General features: G+C 39.8%; 1 long non-coding RNA gene across 1 annotated transcript in view; it reads right to left on the reverse strand.

The window, feature by feature from the left end:
* Nucleotides 1-1,593: 1,593 nt before the first annotated feature.
* LOC124061033 overlaps nucleotides 1,594-22,280 on the reverse strand; it is a 63,025-nt gene continuing 42,338 nt past the window's right edge. Inside the window, exons 6-9 of the long non-coding RNA XR_006843672.1 lie at nucleotides 21,910-22,003; nucleotides 11,646-11,774; nucleotides 3,414-3,519; nucleotides 1,594-2,333 (exon numbers count right to left, since the gene is read on the reverse strand). This is a non-coding gene — a long non-coding RNA (uncharacterized LOC124061033). The remainder of the gene's footprint in view (nucleotides 2,334-3,413; nucleotides 3,520-11,645; nucleotides 11,775-21,909; nucleotides 22,004-22,280) is intronic.

Genomic DNA, 22,280 nt, shown 5'->3' on the forward strand with positions numbered 1-22,280 from the left:
TCATCATTATATTGTTTATCCCCCATCCTTTTAGTGCCTCCCTCTTACATATCCATTGTTACATTATCTCCTTCATTGTCTGTAGATAAATGATGAGAGGACTGACAGGGAACCGTGGTGGTGATACTCTCAACCCACCATCACGGCACTGGCCTAGTTATTTAAGCCACACTGAGATCATCAGGCAAGGCCTGCCTGCCAGCCACCATGACACACAGGACACAACAGAACAGAAAAATGCGAGGCAGTGACCCAGTGAGAATGTGACACATACACATAAGCAGTGTCAACAACAATGGTGGGGCACATTCATCCTGTAGCATCTGTAGTGCTGTGTCTGTCCATTTGGTATTTGGCGACGCCTATTTTCTTGAACTACAAGTGTCAGACTTTATGGCTGTTCTGTGTAGATTTCACAATGACGGATGACATGTTTATTTGATCATTTGAATGACTAGTGTAATGTCTACAGCCTGCAGACAGTCCTTCTTATGTCATAGCAAATCAGGAGTAAAATCTTGCTGGAAGTCTGCATCCTTGGCTCCCAAAGGGCTGACTGCTATGAGGGCATCTGACTTCACCTTGAATCACCTCACCTCTAATCTAGCTAATATATGTACTGTTCAACCCTTTCATCAACCTAAACAAAAATATATGGAAAGATGGAAAATTCATGCAAATCCCTGGCAAGTTTATTCATGTGTTTAGATTATTAAGAAACATGAGATTCATCTCTTAGGCAGGTATATCTGAGGTATTGTGCGATTGGCCAAGAATCATGAGTGAGCAGAGCCCACAAAGATGTATGTAGGGATGTCCCATTTCTACAATATGGATAACCCGTGAACAAAGAGTGTATTTAGAAAGGAGGCTCATGTAAGTGTGAATGTGTATAGATGTGTGTGAGATAGAGACAGAGATGGTTGACACTGTGAGTAATAGCTACTGTATGTATGGATATTGCAGTTGGGTTAGCAGAAGGTTGATGCAGTGTTTGTAGTCCCCGTGGTGCCATTGCAAGACAGAATCTTGATCTACAGAGAGCAGAATTAAATGTGTTATGGATTTTCTCATTTCGTGGATGGCTGCTTGTTGGGGGTCACTCCAGTCTGGCTCTGAGGCGCAACGATCTCTGCTCCCCAGGTCAAAAATATAATGGAGCTTGTTCACAATCTTAAATAATCAAATCTGTATACTGTTTAATTGTACCGGTCATAAAGTAGTAATATTTACAGTGTGAGTACCTCAGTTTTCTGTCAGAGCGGGTCATATATACTGAGATAAACAACAGCCTGAGCACAGTCTTCTGACTTCTCAGTAAATGAGGAAAAGAGAATCTATCATTTCAGTGAGACTTTGATTAAAACTAAATAATTTGTTTGCCTAATGTTCGTATCAAGAGAATCACTGTTCTTGCTGCTCTGTGTGTTTTGGCAATTTGTAATTACTGGCATGGACATTTTGCTTCATGGGAAAAAAAGAAATGAAGAAGAAATGGGCCTTAACCAGCAGGGAGCACAGAATAACCAAAATAATTATCCCGTGGTTCTCTGAAGATGTGTGTGAAAATGAGTTATGTTAGAAATGATGGGATATACGCATTGTGATGTTTGCAAATAATGCTAATGAGGCCTGGCACTCAGGAGAACAACACAGAATGCATATTACAGTATGTTGTTTATTGCTTGTCATACTAATACAGAGTATGCTGGAAGAGAAGACTGGAGATAGTTTCTGCTGCTTTTAAATTACAAATTAGCTCTCATAGTTAACAAGATCAGTTAGAGTAACAGGATCAGAATAATTCAAATGTCTTTTCATGAAATCAGGTGGTTTGATCAAGTTACCTGTGTATAGTAAAACTTGTCTCATCTCTCACTGTTTTTTTTTAGGGACACCATAAATCAAAGCTCAAGAATCATAGGCATGACCACTACACATAACTTTATGTAAATATGATATATGAGCAAAATGCATGCAGGGTTACAGTTTTTCTTCTACAAATCGTGCACTTTGTGCTCTATCATCTCCTTGTTATCTTTTAGAAAGGAGAAAACGTGTCATCCTTATGGCTGGAAAGCAATCCTGCATGGCAAAGAACAAGAGTCTTCTATCCAGCTGGGCATGAATCTCATCCACCCACTTGTGAGGAAGCAGGCTTAAAACAGGCCACTCTAGCGTTCATCCATCTATCCTATTCATGACCAGATGTGTTGCCTCCAGTCTCAGATCATGCTGCATGCGGACTCTAGCTTTATCTTCCTCCCTCGAACAGCCGTGAACTCAACTGGAGCGACTCATACTAATGATGGCCACCTTGCCTGATGAATTCACTAATCAAATAAATAAAATATGTGAATAATTAAATAAGTCACAACACATCATATAAATGTGCAATGAAAGCCCCGGTGTAACATGGGACATGTTATTACAAATCTATTGGCTAAGTTCATAATTAATAAGTTATTAAAGTTTCATGATGGTGATATAGATTTTATGATCTTTTTCAGTCTTTAAGTCAAACTTTTCAATTAAAAATGTTTTGCCTTAAAAATGACAAGTCAAATATAAGAGCACACGTGTAAATCATATCATAACAGTGTCAATAACACCTTTGAGGAGTTCTACGGAAGTGCAGAGATCGCCCTTAAACTCTGATGTAAGTTACACCTCATTTAAAGCCTGCATTGCTACTTTACCACTTTGTATGTAGTGCAGACTGAAAGCCACGGTCAGGGCCAAGGTCTGCTCCTAATGAGGTGCAAGTTGTTCTGGCAATTTTGAAAAATCTTTTAAAAAGATTTTTGCATGTGAATGACTAAGAAAACATGTATTCTTATGTGCAAAAATAAAAAGATAAGAGAATGTCTTGAATTGTGATTAAGTTTCCTCTAGGGTGTCTGTCCAATGGAGAAAAATGTGCTTGAGTCCACCATTTCACAGATCCTACAGTATGATAATCTCTTGGTGTTATAACTAGGAATTAATAAATTATTTTTTGTTTTTTCTTCTTTACTAGACTACTATAATGCTGCCATGTTCATAACACTTTGCTGCCTTTGGACTTTCTGCCACTGCAGAATGCTGCTCTGAGAAACTGAAGTCATGCATGTTATATGACACACATTGCTCAAGTTCTTGTCACTGCCACTGGTAGGAGAATTGAGTTTAAACATTCTTTTGTTCAAATCTAAAGCCCTGCAGGGCAGTGAGCATGTATCTCAGAGCGAAAAAGGCTCCATTCATTCAGCTGGATCAGAAGTTTCCTGTGACTGCTTTTTAGGTCTAAAGGAGGCCATTACGTTCGCTGTTGTTGTTCCCAGTCTCTGGCACCTTTTTTCATTGCAAATTAAAAACATTCAGGTCAGGGACACTCTGGTTAAACTTAATGGTTAAGCACACATACCACATACCTGTAATGTCCATAGTTCGACCCTCGGCTGGGGGACCTTTGTTGCATGTTATACCTCTCTCTCTCTCTCTCTCTCTCTGCATGTTTCTCATTTGTCTCCATTCTGACTGTTAAACAAAGACAAAAAAAGCAGAGGATAAAATTGTTGTCAAGGCTCAGGAGAATTAACATCAACAAAATGATTTACAGTGCCATTTAATGAGACAAAAATTAAATAGATGGCAACCAGGACATCTGAATGAATGAATGTTTTTTCTCTCCAGAGGGAAAAATTACACCCACTCACAATTTGTAATTCACAGGTTTATTCTTTAAGCAGCAGGTCCTTTCTGGGTGAGGTTGAGCATAATTACCTTGCCTCAGTAATTTCTTCCTCTGCATTACAGTATTTTGATTTTGGAGTGTTTTTTTGTTTTGTTTTTTTTAACCTCATACACCTGCTTCGCTCTCGCACAGTAAGTCTCATCTGTTCTCCGTTTCTGTCTTCTGCTCCACGTCCTCCTCCATCTCTGTCTCACGCACGCTGCAGTCCTGCTCAGCGTCTCAGAGATTTCTGTGTCTGCAGAGATACTGAAGATTGATGACAGCTATTCCAGAGCATTGTCTCTGTCTTTCACACCACCTCTTCTTTTCCCTCTCTCTTCTACACTCTTGTCGCTTTCCCCTCCTCTTCCTGCTCTGTGGAAGGTCAGCTTCTTTTACCGTAGTTTAACTAGTCCATCTGTCTCTCTTGTTTTCCTGTCCAGCCAGCCTTGGGCTAACTGATGAATCTCTCACACCTTCAGTTGTTTCGGTGATTATATGCCGCCTCTGTTTGATGTATGTGTGTGAATTATTTCCTATTAGAAACCTATACAGAAACCTAGTCAGGTCTGTTGTGCTCAGAAATTCAATTTTACTGTTAGTGTGATAGTAAATCACATTTAATAAAACTATTTGGACCAGACTTCAAACCTTTTGCCAGGCCTCTGTCTGTATTATTCAAATGAAATTCAAAATGGTTTTAAATATATTTTCAGTGTGTGGGGTTGCCCTTGTGAGTGAATGAGCATTTGCATTGTGAATTTTCCTCTGGGCTTTATGAGCAGTAACATGATTATCTGTTTTTTTCATCTTCACATTACTGAGCTTTATTATGTTTATCTGTCTCATTCATATTTGGACCACATACTGTTAAACTTCTGGCAGGTGCCTTTGCACACAGTGTGTGCAGGTGTCCTTTTTCTCATCCCCTGACAAGAATCTAAAAAGGCAACACGCCAAAAAAATAATAATAATCTTTCAAATTATTTTTAGCAGCAAATATGGCAATTTCTGAGAAAGGTTTTTGATTTCAGCAAAACGTAATCATTGTGACGTGTGCCACAGCTGCAGTACATAATAATAGGATTTAAAACATTATGACTCTGATAGCTTCTTAGCTCCCATACACTCGCATGCTTCAGGCTACATTATTTCCAATAAGTGGAAAAATGTTGCATCTCCTGTGGTTTACTACAGCTGCACTACAGCAAGACCCTACACTGGCTTTACATTTTGGAAGGTTTCCAACATTTATTGCTGAGTGAATATGTTCTACAGAATCATAATTTCCTACCATTTCTTGATATCCTGTGAGAATAAATGACATTTAATAAAGCTATTTGGGCCAGACCTCAAATTCAAATAAAATGTTGTAAAGTTTCAGCAGTCCCTTTTGAGCTGTAACATGATTGCCTGTCTTATTGAATGTTATTATATTTCTGTCTCATTCATATTTGGACCACATACTGCTCAATTTTTAGCAGGTGCCCCTGCTCACAGTGTGTGTGTGTGTGTGTGTGTGTGTGTGTGTGCATGTGTCTCTTTTTTATAAGTACCTGTTCACATGAGTGATGTGCTGTAGTGTATAATTTGTCAGACATAAATATGAGTTCGTCTGCGCAGAGTACAGTGCATGATCAAGGACCAGATGGTGGGCGTGAGCAGATCTCTGACGTGCCTCTGATGTGTGAAGAGAAGATCAAGGACTTGGCATGCACGCACACATGCATGCACACACACACACACACACACACAGACACACACACACACACACACACCAAAGCTTATAATTCCAGCTGAGTTTCAACAGGTTACTGAATCACTGTGACAGACAGAGATGAGCTTCACATATCTGTTATTCATATATGCATCACCGGGCTTCAGTAGTTTCCTACTGTGTTTCCTAGCCCATATTTTCCAATAAAGAAGGCTGGTCATATTACTGTATCAATATTGTAGTTTGGGTAACATCCTGAGTTGATGCTTTTGTCATAATTTGAGTTGTAAGTGTTACAGTGTTGAGACAGAGGCCACATGCATCTGGAGACTGTGTGATCATTCATTAATATCCAGCCAGTTGCAAAGCAGGGTCAAAGGCTGGAGTCATGCTGAAGCCTCTGCAGAAAATGCTGGCTACCTGTCATGCTCTGACAGGAGGAGCTGCAGTCAGAGAACTGAGATTATACACACAAGTTGCCCTGCACACAGTGAAAGTCATGATAATATCCTCAAATTAAAGAATTAAAGATCAGTTACATAGCATACATAAACAGGGATGACCCTCACTTTTAACTGACTTTTTTCCCACATATTCTGTAAAGCTAAAAAAAAAATATTCTCTGAGAAGGATCTAATAAAAGCAACATGCCATAAAATAACCTTTAAAACTATTTTTAGCTCCTTTTTTTATCAAGCCAGGCAAGGAACATTTATTCAAACCTTACAAAAATCTAAACATGAGGGAAAACGACTCACATCTCTGGTATGTTATTATACCACGTTAAGGTATTGGATGCACCATTAACAATGAGTAATTGTAAAAGAAACCAGTTTTGGGTCACTGGAACATTACCAACATAAATTTATTGTAATGTAACATACTGGCCAGAAGGTGGCACTGTTGACCAACAACAACCGGTTGACTCTTTCAGCACGATTATGAGTAAATAAGACGCAGACATAGCTGGTCTGGGGCCTGCTTTGTGTGGTTTTGGTACAAAGGATCCAAGTTTCTTTTATGGTCTTGGTTGTCGGTTCTGACAATAGTTCATATCAGGATTAGATGAAATATGTGCATCTGTGTTTATGTCTATGCTTGTGAAATTTATTATGTGTCTTATTTGTGCATAAAGTCCACGACTTACTGTTTGAAAATATGTGAGTTTACTGTATGTGTGAGTCATGCAGGTGCATACGCAGAATGCATTTACATGTGTGTCTGGCATAAGCAGACGGGTGAACCCCAGGAATACAGGAGCCTATAGAGCAGGAGGAAATTATTATACCACACGGTGCCACTGCTGCTGATGGGCAGCTCAGCCCCTCCCTCCCCACAGTCTACATAGGGCTCTGTTGGCTCAGAAACCTCCAGCGAGATTATCAGGATTATAACATGACACAGACCACTGCAGTTATTAGGACAGAGAATACAACAGATAGTAAGAATATGAAGCAAAGAACAAAGAAAGGTGTTTGCTTATTGCCTTAAAATGGGGGATCAAGAAAGGTAGCAGCTGAAGGTACAGCTACATGTATTACATGGTTTTGGAGAGTTACTGTTTTTTCCTTGAGTTGTCTTAGAGATAATTAGCACCTACTGTAATGCCAAATATCCAGCCCCAGTAGGAAAGAATATGACTCAGATTTAGCCCTTTAATACCTGCTTTATAATAGTGTGTGAACAATAGTATTCAACAGAAACTGTTTTAGAGTAGGAATTGTATTCAGGTTTGAAAAGGGGTTTTCTTTGTCTGGAGATTAGACAGAGAAAAGGACTGCAGTAATAAATGGTGGCTTTGTATAGTGCCTGATTTAAAAGTGGACTGTTGTAAATGGTTCTGTCCGTGTGTGTCTTTGTATTCTGGCTGATCATTAATCTCAACCATCAGGACTGATAAGATGTTTCTAAAGACAGAAGAAACTACAAGATCTCTCTTAGACTGGTAGGTGTGTGTGTGTAAAGAGAGAGAAAGCGAGTGTGTGTAAAACCATAGCACTTTAAAAGACCTTGAGTTTGATGATGGTCATACTGCAGCCCTTGTAAATTTTAAAGGAAGCTCATAATAGATTTCTAAGTCAAGGAGACAATGAAGCCTGTGAAGAAAGGGGACCAAATAAAGGTCTATGAGGTGGAGAAACGGCTAAGACTATTCCATACATGTTCAGACAAGAGCCATTAGGCACTGGCAGTGGGGAAGAGAAAGCAGTGGTGAGATAAGATTCAGTCCCATGTGCGCATACTGAAACACACACATCATTTTGGTTTTTAAGCTGAGCTTATTTCCTTTACTCCCTCATTTTCTACTTAATCCTATTTAACATTCTCACTGTAGTCAATTAATAGTTTCGCTGAGTTACAAGCTACAAACGTTTTGCTTTTCCCGTGGACTATTCCCCTTAAATCCTAATCAGGAAACATCTTTTCCAACATTTCAATGCTTACCCTGAAGAGGACATATTTTCATTTAAATTTACAAATATGCAGCAAATTTCATCTACATTCTCTTACTGCTACGTGCCAATGCGAATTTGTAGGGCTGTACAATGATGCACTGTGGCAAACAAATCTTAATTGCCCTGCATCAAAACATCTAATATTTTGATCACAGCCGGTCAGCATGAAGAAGAAAAGGAAATAGGACAGAAAATAAGGCAAAGACTAACAGTGTTAAAAATCACTGTCATCTCTAGTTTTAGGAAAACTGCTCTGCCATGTCCTTCATTATCACCTTATGCATTTTGCATGATGCTTAGTGATTAGTGGGACTGATAAGTTGAAAACACCAGATAACTTCCCCTGACAGTGGGTGATATGAAATGAGGACACTCAGCAAGCACAGTGTCACAGATCCTGGCATTCAGCTGACTCAGATAAGAAACAGTTCTTCCCCCTCTCCACAAATCTTATGCCAGCACTGCATTTGCCTAACTTATGAAGCTTTTCATTTCACAACTCTGTGGGATGTTTTGGATGGAAAAACAGGTTTGATGGAAGCATTCACTATTTCTAAATGACTCATGATGATGTTGCCTTTGTGTGGCTGTTTTAAATAGGCAATTGTGTGGATAATATTCCATTATGGGTTAACTTTCCATGCTACAATCATTGTAATCACAGTGTGTCTCTTTACAATCATTAGAGGGCAGTAGAGACCAATGAAAAAAAAGCTTGGCTGCAAATCACTAGACATGCCATTTTAGGGTCGACTAGTAATTTGTGTATCTGAGATTTCTTTAGATTCACTGTTTTAAAAATCTAATCTCTGAAGGTATACCTATTCACTCACATAGAGATCAGCTTATAAAAATGCTTTTGTAAATTAGTCAAAGAGGGAGAGGATAAAACAGTGGCCTGCGTGAGAGAGAAAAGGTTGGCAGCCCATTCAGCGCTGTTGTTATGTCCTCCTTGTGAATATTGAATGACACTGTTATTATAGTGTCTAATGGTTTTTGTCAGTAACATATGAGGGGGGGAATTCAGCTGCCCCAGACTACTCCAAAGGGCCAAATATCAGTCCTCTCCTTTAAATGGCTGCTGTCAGAGTTGTTCTTGAGTGTATATATATATGTTTACACATGACAGAGAGTGAGTTTTTGCACGTGTGTTGCACATGAAGATGCGTGTGACTTGATTCAAGATTTGAACGTTAATAACAGCAAGCATTGCAGTCTCAGAGACTGGCAGTTGTTTCTGTGATTAGACTGTGTTGTTGTGATGTGATTTCTTCCATAATCACCTCATAAACCTCACCACTCGCCATTCCTCTTGCTCTCCCTCCTCCTCTCCTTTCTGTCCCTTCGGGTCCCTGCGGCTCTTTTCTCCCCCCCACTTTGACAACCACTTGCTCCCTGTCTGTTAATGTAGTGCATCCTCTCAACCTCCCACCCCCATTATGGAATGTGGTTGCACCTGGCCTATAAGAATGAGCAATGAGTGAGAGGAAACTGTGGAGCGTGTAGTGGCTCAGGGCACACGGTAGCCATTATGGGGCTAAAGCACTGCCAGCGTGCTTGATGAGGGGGAACAACGAAGGCTCGCCCTGGGACACTCCATTAAACTCCCCTGCTTTGTCTTTCTGTCTCTAGCTTATGTGAACACACAGAGAAACACACACACACACACACACACACACACACACACACACACACACACACACTGGTGTGTTCTTGTACATGACCAAAAGCCGTGTCTTATCTCCTATTACTGGATAACCCATCACCTGGATGATGGTGTTAAAGTAGCAGGACCAGCACCCTGCGTTGCTCCATCCTTTCCTCTTTCCTCAGCTCGCTTTGCCTGCTCATAAGCATCTCTCAAGAAGCAATATATTTGAAACAATTCTAATATGCAACAGGGGAAGAAACAGCCTTTAGCTATTTGAGGTTATTGCAGATCCAATGAAACAAAACTGACAAGGATGTATTACGCCAACTGAGCTAACACACAAAGAAACAGCTATGGCCTTTTTGCAGTGTAGAGCACTCAAGTGTACTCATAAACCTCAGAGAAAAGATAAAATAAAAATCAATTGAGCTTCTGAGAAGAGCATGGAGGATCACCTTTCACAGTCGTGGATATTGATCATAAATGATGCTTGTTTGCAAACAGTAAATCCAGGTTTGCTTAATGCTGCTCCCTCATTACACTGACAACATCATTTCTCAGCAGCGAGTTGGACATGTTTCCCACAATTTATCTAAATGAGAAATGGGTCATGAAAATATGTGCTATCTATTCAAAACACGTTCCTTGCAACTAAAATGACCTGGTGGGTTTGAACATCTCTACATCTCTCCATTTGTTGTTATTCGTCTGGAGTAATCAGCATGCTAATAGATTAATAAAAGTCTTCTGGTCCTATGTTGCCTTTGGAGCTGAAATATGACAAAGCACTTTTTAATGAGGATGTGCTAGTGTTATTGCTTTTTATTGGACTCATCTTTCATTGTAAAACTTTTATTGAAAAACTTTTGCAGAGAATTTCTATATCTCTTTCTGAGTGGAATAATTGAGTTCGACCAAAGAGTAATCATAGTTTTAAATTATACCTTGAGGGAAAACCCTAACAAAGATAGCAAGGGGGCATCTTCAGCACAGGCTCTCACTGTGGGGGTCCAGCTGTACTGCAGGGTAGTTTACCATTCATGTTTTATTCACTTAGGTTTGACACCATGAGACCTAAGGCTTCATTATTTGATGAAACCATAATGTTGAGTTTAAGCATGAGATTGGTATTTTAAATTTATGGTTATAGATGGCTGTGGATATGTAAAGGTTCAATGTGAAAAAAAATTCACCTTTAAAATCTTGCTGCTGTGAAGTAGAAATGTTCACCAAGCTGTGTCAGTGTACCATGGAGTCACTGTTGGCTGTGGTTACACTTCTTACACTTCCACATCCAACTGTACCCAACGGTGATGTCTCAAGTTGGAAGCTGCACAGTGCTTTTCAGCCTGGAGTTAAGTCACTCTTTAAGGCTGGTAAGCATATGGATTAAATCCTTTCCTTAACTATAACCCAACAACACAAGTCTGAATCTATGTTCATTGATCTTTTAGCATTAGCCTGGTCCTGACTTACCGCTCACCTGCTGCTCCAGCCACAGTTTCATAAATGTGGCTTGTGAGAGCTGTGAGACACAATTATGCAATCTATGAGATGTCTACAGAACCAGAATAATCAGCAAAAAGTTCCTAAATACAATAATGCTGGCTTGTATTACTGTTTGGCAGGTCATTTGGATAAATCTGTCATTTTACCTGTACTTAAGTGTTTTTTATCTCAAGACTTGTACGTTACTAAGTTTAATGTTGTATTTGTTACACAGTAAGAACAAAAGTCACATAAAACGGTCATGATAGACTGTAAAAGATAAGAGTCATATGAGCGGCTGCACCAGAGAAGAGTTAGCTTCTGGCGTTTCTGTGGGAGGAAGAGGACAGACGTCCATGCCCAGCAAGGTGATGCTGTCTAATGGGTCAACCCATTAGACAGTGTACATCAAAGTGAGAAACATGTCATTTCCTGTTGCCTGTCGGTGGCTTGAAAAGCACAAGTGAATACTGGCATGTAGATTTCTGCTGGCTGGGACACTTATGAACCATGGTAAAACATGGAAATTCTTTCTTTGAGTTTACCTTTACAATTGTATTAGACTGCACTGGCTCAAAGAGCTATTAAAAAAACAATAAATTCAAAATGGTGACTTACTGTTTGGTTGAAGGTGCAGCTCCAAGTGATAGATTTAACACTCTGGAAAAGCTGAAAGTGTACATTCACTTGTGTCAGGGGTTTCAAGGTGAGCAGTCATGGAGGGGATGGGCCTGGCAGTTTGTTAATCTAACAAAAAAAGCACAACAATGCAATAAAATACGAGATGATGACATTATGGGTTATAGATAAAATTAGCATTGCTCTGACATAGGTTCAAAAAGGTTGCATGAACTTTAATTAATCACTGATTCAATGCACGACCCGTCATGCATGTCAAGTGACTGAAATCAAACACAACCACCGAGGGGAAATTGTGAAGGATTTTCAGAGTGATGTTAGGACAGGTGAGCACAACAGCAAACTCAGCAAACTCATCTGAAACTGCAATGCCTGACAGTGTAGTGCTTTGTGTATTGTATGCAGGCCTTCTTCATGCTTCTTCACCTGGAATACTATTGCTTTAACATTAGATTCAATGCAAATATGAAAAAGTATTTTTTAAACTTTTTTTGCCATCAAAATGATCAGTAAGTGATGGCTATTTGGCTACAGCCACTAAAAACGTTTATGTCTGAGAGAGGGCCTGGGTCCCCACTGGCCAAGTACATTACTGTTGAGGTAGAAGTGAAACCCAAACATCTGTCAGCTCTCATGAGGAATCACCGTGCACTGTAAGCAGAGTTTATTCTCTGTTTCCTCTCTATGGCAGACTCAAGGGCATGAAAATAACGACTATAGGGAGAAAGCAAAGAAAGCTAAAAAATATGGAAGATTAAAGATTTATTTCAATTCAATTTCAATTCAATGCATTTATACAGTGCTGAATCACAACAAAAGTTATCTCATGACACCTCCAAATAAAGCAGGTCTAGACCATAGTCTTTAATTTAGTCTTTAATAAAGGGAGACCCAACATTCCCCCATGAGCAAGAGGAAAAACTGCCTTTCACATCCCATTATGTTTCATTCTTGTGCATTAAATGAGTCCAGAATACCCTTAACTTAGCCCAGTGGCACAAAGGACAACGCTGCCTCTACCAGCCATACATTGTGTGAGGCTGTTTTTAACGGCCACAGAATCATGGGTCCCACTCGGGTACCTCACACAAGCAATGTGACTGACACGCCAAATAAAAACTTGATGGCGACTGATGCTAAAATAAGGCCCCAACCCCTACTAGATGGTATAAAAATGCATTCATAACTCAAACATCGCACCAAGCTATACCCAGTAGTTTATGTAGTCAACATAAAACACTGCCAGCGCCCACAGACCATCATAAAACAACTTCACACAGGCATTTTATGCTTGCTTTCATCAGTCTTGTCATCTATACAATGTACACATTCTGTGCCTACATGTGTACTGGTTTTGATATAAGAACATAACATTATGATGTTACAGTACAGGGTGACAGAGGTTCCAGTCAGGGGAAAAAAAGATGATGATCTCCCCACGGTCAGTGTTGAGAGGCATCAGAAAAGCAAATCTGTAAACTGCATAACAGATGAGACTTGAAAGCTGAAACAAATTCTCAATTCAATATGCTGGACAGCTCACATTTCCCCTCAAGTGACACACTCAATATGATACTCATACCTCTGTGATTCTAACAGCATTTGGCATGCAGAAATGACATGAAAATCAGTGAGGTCTGTGTGGACTGGAACAACACATCCAGAACAAAAATAGCCAACCACGCAGAAAAATGTTTTTTTTTCCTCTTTTTTTGGCTTTGTGCTGTTAATCATCATTGGATGGGCTTACTGATTTGTCGTTGGAACGGTGTTTTGTGTATGTGTATTTGTGTGCGCGCATGTGTGTGTGTGAGCTTATGTTCCTGTACTTACACTGGGACTGTGCACTAATTGTGTGTGATAAGGAGATATACTTGTGTTCTGGGAGAGCTGGGAGGACACAGAGGACATCGGAGGACATCAGCGCGTTCCTGCAGGCCTTATCATCACGCCATGTTTCATTCTAAGCAAACAGCGTAGTAGCAAAATTACCGCCATCTACCAACACAGGCTGTTATAAATAATAAAAAAGCGAGATGATTGCCGATAAAGCTCTACTTGAAGTTACCAGGTATAAACTGGATTGTACTGAGAAATATGCGCCCAAACAGGCCACAAGCTAAATGTTCTTCCTTTGACACTTGCTGAACTTCATATAAAATTATCACGCCCAAGAGAAAACACATGATGCAATATCTGACCATAGCACGGCAATGAAACCACAAGAGAGAGAGCAGAGGTACTATCTCAGTCTCTTACACGCTCACTGACAGTCCTTTCTATTCACACCTAAATAATTCTCTATCATGAGTTCACCTGAGTGAGGTTGGGTTGCTTTGGGAGCACCCAGCTTGACTCAGACTTTCTCCACTCATTGAATATTAACTCCAGGTTAAGAGCACCAGAACCGCTGATCCCGACCATGACTTTGAGAGTGCAGCATTTAAAGAAGCCCTGCTGGAAAGCATGACATGACAGGCGTGTTAGCAATGTTACACATAAAAGGCCATAGTGGAATTTGCATTGTAAAGCCCTGCTAGTAGCGCTCTTCCAAATAAAGGGGAGTGTGTTTGGAACATCAAACTGACAGCTCTAGGTGAGGCAGGCAAATTCATGTACTCTCTCTCTCTCTCTGTGTGTGTGTGTGTGTGTGTGTGTTGAGGAGAGCCTAAAGAGGAGAGAAGGGCAAGAGAGATGCCCACTTAGCATCTGCTGGCTCAACGTCCTCAGGTCTCTAATGAGAGAGCTCCCTTTTCTACTCCTGTTAAAGACATAACAAATATGGTGGAAGGGCTGGTTTTTGTATTGTTTCCGCTACAACACTGTCTTTGATGTAATGCCTGTAAGAGAAAGAAGGGAAAGAAATTCACTGTTAAAACTGTGATTACAACATACGGATTGCGTGGGTACTCTGTGATGTAAGACAGGAAAAAGTTTGGATATGAGGATTGCCTGGCTAATTGGAATAGTGTAACATGACAGTCTAAAGGGCCTGTCATGCCACTTCAAAATGTTTCCTTTATCTTCGTTCCTTTCAAAAGACCTGACTGTGACCTGAGGTTCCTTTTGCTTGTGAAGCTTTCTTGCTCATATTCTTTTAACTACACAACCTGTAAAGTCCCATGACCAAATACTAAAAGAGTGGGCAGTATGAGTGGGAACATGAGCGATGATAAAGAGGAGTGCAAAACCCAAAGGGACAAATAAGCCTCTTCAGACTGCTTATTCTAGTTTTAATAAATTTCAAGGGTCAAAAAAGATATCATCATTTGCATTGTTTCAGCTGCGCCACAGAAGTAATCAAAACCATCAGTTACATTTTGTTGACTGCAGTGCTCCATTTAAAATGTTTTCCCTTTATATACACCCACACGTAACTTGTAAATTATACATGAAATTCAGTGTTTAGAATCAATATTAAGCAAATTAGTTCCCACAGGAGTTATGACTTCTTTACAAAATACCCTTAAAAGGATGTTATTTAATCTTGCTTTTATTTTCTACTCATGAGTGATGAGTGAAACTTGTCCACAAGAGCTACATTCCTCAGTGAATATAAAAGTCACCACGTTGCAGCAGGTTCCTTATCTTTGTGCGTCATTATTCCAGTAGGCAATTCACTGCGCTGTTGTTTATCTGTTCTCAGTACTGTTTCACTTTGTAAGTGACATGGAGTATAAGTGGATATGTTTTTCACCACAATGTCTTTCAGTATTTGCAGAACTGCAGAATTTCGGTTATGTTATCGTCTTCTTTGTTATATTTATTTTAGAATCTGTAGTGTTTTGATCGCATATTTGCTTGGTTGTTCATCCACTCCTGAATGTGTTAAAATTGTAACTCTTTGTTCATTAAAAAAGATGTGGTTTCAGAAGTTTTGTCAATAACAGATAAGAATCTGTTGAAATTACAGGTGACAGACTCAGATCATTTTGTAACTGTTTGCTCTGTCATGCTGGAAAACATCAAAACGCATAAAAAAAATAATAAATATTCACTATTAACACATTTGAACAACAACAAAACTTCTTGACCTGATTTGCTCCCAGATGTTTCCAACAATGTTCAAACCCAGAGAAGTCTGCAATTTCATCCAAGGTGACGTTTCAACTGGTCAGCTGTCGCTTTAAGTTCCAGGAGAGAGTCAGAAAGTCAGCGAACGTGACTAAATGTAATGCAAATAAAACACAAGAACCCAAAAAGTATCCCCATTCCAATCATAACGATGTGCGTTTAGTGATTTAACTGCAACTCCTAAAGCAACATTTACATGTCAGTAATGAGGTCCAATAAGGTTAACCATTACACCAATAAAAGCGAATGTGACACTGAATGTCTCTGCCTGACTTTCATTACTTATGTTTGTGAACCAAACAGGAGTGTTAAGTTCCTTTTATTATCATCCAGACGCAAAATTCCTCCTACTTGTTTCTGTCTACTCCACACACACACACACACACACACACACACACTACAAAAGGCTATCAACCAAATGTGGTCGATTGTGTTTTTATTGTGTTTTTCTCCCTAATCTAAACCATCTGGTAATTCTAAAGTCTACTGCAGGCACCAGAGCAGAGTGGCTTGTAGAGAATTTATAAGGTTGTGCATTAGACATGGTTAAATACACCAGGGTTTAGATGTGAGCTGCAGCCTGCGGGATAAATGATGACTGCAGGCTATTCTTAGATGAGTTAGGAAACAGGCATTTTTGTGGCAGTTGATGTCTCAGCTGCAGAAACAGAATAGGTCAGTGTCACTGGGCCATAGCTTCAACCTTGTAGAGCGAAAGATGGAAAACAATTTGCAAAGAGGGTCAGAGGTGAAATAGTCTGGAGACTGTTAATAGGATTGGCAGATGTTGTCCAGACATTTTAATACAGCTATTTCCTAAAGTTATAATTTAGGCTACTTGTGTAGTCTATTCATTTACTGCGGCCATTGCTATCACATTTCGAACGTTATCTTATGGCAGCACGAATAAACTGTAAAATTAACTTTCCAAATGAGATGGTGTTTGTATGTACACTAAGGGTGAAATAGCATGTACCAAGTAAATGGATATTATTACTGTTGTTAGAAGTAGTAGTAACGGTAGTAGTATCATTATTATCAGTGGTAGCGGTAGATGAGTTTCTGTTACTGTTTTGTACTGGGTGTCACAGTAGATATTTGATTTAATAAATATTTTTCACTCAGTGCTCAGCCTGCACGAGTGTTCATTATTTGTAGAATTAAACTGAACAATTAGAATTACAACTTAAAGTACATTACAGTATGCATAATCTTTTGAGATTTAAAAATCTGATAAATGAAAATTATTATTTTATAATCTGAGCCATACAAGACTCAAGAGGTTACAATGAGCTTTCTTGAAGGAAGGGAGCAAACACAGCTTTGCCTGTACAGACATGAGCTCCTTTGAAAAAAAGTGGGTGTGCTGGGTGTTTATAATAGGCTAGATTGAGTAAAACAACCTGAACTCAATTTAAAATCAGATATTTCAAAAAGCCAACTTTCTGCAACATTATGTCAAAGTCCACCAGATTAAATCATACATTAAACTGGAAAAGCTCACGACCCTTCAGTCTTTCTAGGTCAGTGCTCATATCATTGAGTACCATTTTGTTTTAATTAGAGCCAGGTCAAGGCTTTTTTTAAGCTGCAGCTTATTGTGATGAAAAAGCTTTTGATTTAACAAAATGATCTGCTCCGTGACAAAATGCAGACTTAGACCAGGTCTGGCATCACCTCAATTATTTTCTCTACTAACCTCTTGACTGTGTATGTTCCCAACGCACACACACAACACACACACACACACACACACACACACACACACACACAGTGTCCAATTAGTTGCTTTGACACATTTTCCATTGCCCCTTGACCCCTTTCCCTCCTCACTAATAAAAAGAGAGAGACCCAACAGAAGTATAAAATCTGATGTAATCAGAAGTTAGAGAGCAAAACAGTCTAGTGAGTGAGGAGTTTTACAGTTTCACAGAGGGAGAATTATTTAATCAGCAAAACTAAAATTAGGCTGTGAGAATATAGAGTGAAATATCTACAAAACCTTGTTTCATTTCTCATGACACAGTGGACCCACGCTGGAGAAGATAAGCTTTGCTAGTGATTTTATCTTGTATCCACATGTAATAAACTTAAAATATTTAAATGTAAAAGATCACACCGCGTTTGCAGTTTTTGCCAGAATTAAGAAATTTCACTTATTTCATCACAGCAAGGACTGAAAAAAAAGCTGTAGCATCTGCAAGGCGAGAAAATGTTGCTCTGCATAAATCCCTTATTATTCAAGTACAACTAATAAATGAGACAGAAACTTGTGTTGAGACTGTGGCACAGTGAAGCATTTCTGGTTTCATTCTGTTATCTGGACTGTAACACTTTACTGGCTTTTCTCTCTGTTACCCAGATCATGCTGATTTCTGCTGAGGTTTACTCCCAGCTGTGTGCTGACAGGCCAACTACACAGTCAAACAGCTAAAAGGTGTTTTCCTTTCGCTGTGTGAGGAGGTACAAAGAAAAGTTGCAAATTAAACTTTAAAGCTTTTTTTTAACCTCTTTTCTCTGACTCTACATATCAGCACAAGTACAGTCATCTTTTTGAAATAGTATTCACACTAAGCTTTTTTTCTCCCTTCTTTCCCACTTGGATGCATGCAATGCAATGTCAGCATCTTTATACTGTAACATATATTTACACTGTTAAACATCCCAACAAAGGCACAGGTAAAGTGAGCATTCAGATCATAAATAACGGATGTCATGGCATAAGCGGTAAACTCAATTAGTTATCAACTTGAATGTTCAAAGTGGGGTTGGTGAGGCAGATTTGTAATTTTAGCGCATTATAATTTGTATTGTAGATGGTAGGTTTCCAAACAGCCAAACCTCATTAGGAAAGACCATCATAACTTACTGTGGATGGAAGGCCACAGAGATGGAGAGAGAAATATAGTGTGGCTGTCCTATAACTTAACTGGTTGACCTGGTGTTGCATATAGAAAGAAAATTAGTGGTGCTCCTTGAGAGTGAATTAAAATTTCATTTTGATGGCATTAAAATTAAACTAATCCAACTAAAGCTAATTGCGCTGCACGTTTCCACTCCAAACCTGTTGCACATACAGCAGCTCGTTCAGTAACCCTACTCTTCCAATCCTGACGCTCTGGAGGATCAATTTGCAGAACTTCCTAATCAAATATGCATTGTCCAGTTACGATTTCAAAATAAAGCTTACTGAGAGAAACATTTAACATGTTATGAGTGGTGGACGTGCAGGATGGGACTGTATCCCGCACACCTAAATTTCCTCAGCATCACACATTCAGAAATTACTACTTCATTACAACATTTATTGGGTTGCATTTCCTCTGTATGAGCATATTGTTTTTGCATCATTCATGCTTGCTGGCAGTCAGCCACCTTCAGTTAGGGAATGGTGCTAAAGTGAATGCACTACGGTGCCTAGACAGCAATATCCATTGGTACGAATGGGAGGCCATCTTGGAACACCTTATCCAAGTTTCATATTACATCCATTATTTGGACAGCAGTTAGATAGTTGGCTACTTCCTGGAGGATATTAAATTATGAAGTAACTGTCTCAGTGTTGTCATTGGCTGATACTTCATCACACCATTATAACTTGGAGAAAGTTGAAGACTGCCAGCTTGGGCTTTTAGTAATGCATCTCCCAGAACAACCTTGTGGTGTGTATGCATGCAATGTTGGCTCACATCCAAGAATAATTAATTCTACCCCCCAAGAAAAGAAAATATGTTTTCTGTGCAGAGGATCTCTGTAAAAATGGGAAGTATTATAAAAATGTCTCACAGCCAGCATATTTAAATGACAGAACAGCACTGAAGCAAACTATTTGACTAAAAGAGAGAGAGAGAGAGAGAGAAGAGGGAAAAGAAAAAAGACTCATAAGAGCACAGTTTTGGATCATGCTATGGTTCTAATAATGGCCTGTTGGTCAGTGGGTCGGTTACACTTTAGCCCAGAATGGAGAAAACTACAGGATGGATTGCTGTAAAAATGTTGTAAAAACATTCATTAGGATGATTCCTAACAACGTAGGCAATTCCCTGACTTTTCCTTTAGCACCACCGTAAGGCTGATGTTTGTGTTTTTGAGTGAAAAATCTTGATGCAACACAATTTGCTACAGGCATTCATTTGCCCTGCAGGATTATTTGTATTAACCTTATTGATCCAGTGATGTCAAAAAGGTCAAGAAAGGCAGTTTGTCAAGTGCTATTGTTTTTGACATTCCTGACACCCTCAGGTAAATTTTGTTCTTTGTGCAAATTAGTACACATTAGCCTGCTGACATGCTAAACTAAGATGGTGAGTGGCTGCTGCTCGGTTATGGGATGCAAACCTCAAGTTCATACTCTCAGCCATCCACCCAGACCTCCTCTCTTAGACTTGGTTTTGTGGTGCTATAACAACTTTATGACACTTTAACCATTAATCCACTTAACGAGCACTATCATTTGCACATCACAAGTTGTCACTTCTCAGAAAAATGTAATCACAGGTCATTTTAGGCTTTCAAACAAACCATTACAAATCAATATTGCTGCTTTCCCCCACAGCTTCGGCTGTAGTTGTCATGTTGTCTCATCACAAAACAGTAATAATTAACAAAAAGAATGGGGCTTAGCTCACTGAGAGCTTCCCTTGAGGCTGACTTTATGAAAATGGTGACTCATTGGAGACTAAGACTGATCCGTAGCTCTAGAGTGATCCCTAGCTCTGCTCAAAATGAAAGAAACAAATACATTTCATATTCCCAATGGTGCACACCACCAAGCTCACATCCATTGTGCCCACACATGTGTGAAATTAAAGCTATCACGACCTTACTTCTGACTGAGAATGCTATTTCTCTTGATAAAACATTTCGGCTGCAGAAGTATCAGTGAGGACACATTTTCCTGCCTTGATGGCCCGCAAGTCACAAGGGTAATAGCAACAAGATGCATCTACATGTACTGTGGGTGGTGTCAACAGATAGAAATGGAGGGTGAACAAATGTGTGTGTGTGTGTGTGAGAGAGAGAGAGAGAGAGAGAGAGAGAGAGAAAGAGAGTGAAAGAGAGAGACAGAGCTAGTGCGTGTGCAAATGTGTGTACACACATACACAAACTCGCATATGTGTATGTGTATCCATATTCATTAGAAGTGTGGGGGAGAATCCAATAATGATTGTGTCAGTTGAGATTAAAGAGATTGACCTTTGGTGACTTCAAGTGGAGCAGTGGTGTGTAGGTGTGTGTATGTGTAGGTCGGGTTGTGGGGGTTTGATGATGAAGCAGAGGAGGAAAGGAGGATGAAGGCAAAGAAGCAAAGAAAGGAATGTCACAGGCAAAGATAAATGGGATCATCATGGATCCTCTTTTTTTGTATAGAAATTTTGTATCACTGAGTTAGCTTCTTTTATGTGTAGATATTCTTGTACATGTGCTGCATGTGTACATCTATTCTCTCCTTACACTGGTAAACATCATCACTATTATTTAGCTGTTTATTTATTGAACATTTCATGTATCCATAACTTATAAAATACCAGCTTTGGAAATTCCTAATGCAATTTAATCATTGATTTTTAAACCTTCTCCGGCCTGCATCATAAACCCAGCTGAAAGAGACTCTATTCTGGGAGCAGTTAATGGAGTTTCAGTTTGGATCACACACAGAGAATGTCAGAATGACATTTCTCTTCCATCAGAGGCACTTTGGCACTCAGGTAATCAAGGACTTTATGTGTTTGTCTGAGCCTGTTAAGAGGGTGGAACAGGGTTGCTGTTATTTTGTGGTTGAGAGGGGCAAAGAGAAAGCTAAAGGAAAGACAGAAATGGGAAACTTGTTTCTCGACAGCACGATTTCAGTGATTAACCGCTGTAAATACTTCCCTTGATGAGCATTAGATGCACGCAGACATGTGGAGGCACCTTGTGAGAGCAGTAACATCCTGTGTCTGCTTGTGAGATGATTTGCAGAGTGTCCATTTCATTGTGCTCTCGCCATAAATGACCTTTGTTGCCACACACCGACACAATACCTGTGCTGTACTGAGCCTGAGCTGAGTCTCCTGTGACCTTTAGCTGCCCTGCTCCACTGTGGCAGAGTGAAGGTGACTGGTGGAGAATCAATGGTCTCCTCTCATCAGAGACACACTCACACAAAGAAACCTATACGCACACTCACCTTCACGACCACCATGCTGATGTTGTGGGGACATGAAGACAGCTCTCGTCCCCTGGCGTCCCTCCAGCAGCCGATGTGTCCTCTGTCAGACGGCCTGACATTCAACACAGCAGTAACTCATCGATCCACATACAGCATTAGAGAGAGAGAGAGACAGACAGAGAGACCGTGAGAGAGACGTGGGGGGCGTCCAGGAGGTTGTGGAGGAGGGAGAAGATATGCTGCAGGGCTGATGGAATGATAGCTAGCTGGAGCAATAGATAGCATCAGAGAGCTGATAGAGAGCTATCAAGCAGAAAGTGGGGGCGAAGAGTTGCTGGAAAGCTGACTGAATGATAGACTGGTGAAAGCAGGCTAGGCAGCCACTGGAT

Source organism: Scatophagus argus, chromosome 1 (genome assembly GCF_020382885.2).
Source record: "Scatophagus argus isolate fScaArg1 chromosome 1, fScaArg1.pri, whole genome shotgun sequence".
NCBI lineage: Eukaryota > Metazoa > Chordata > Actinopteri > Scatophagidae > Scatophagus > Scatophagus argus.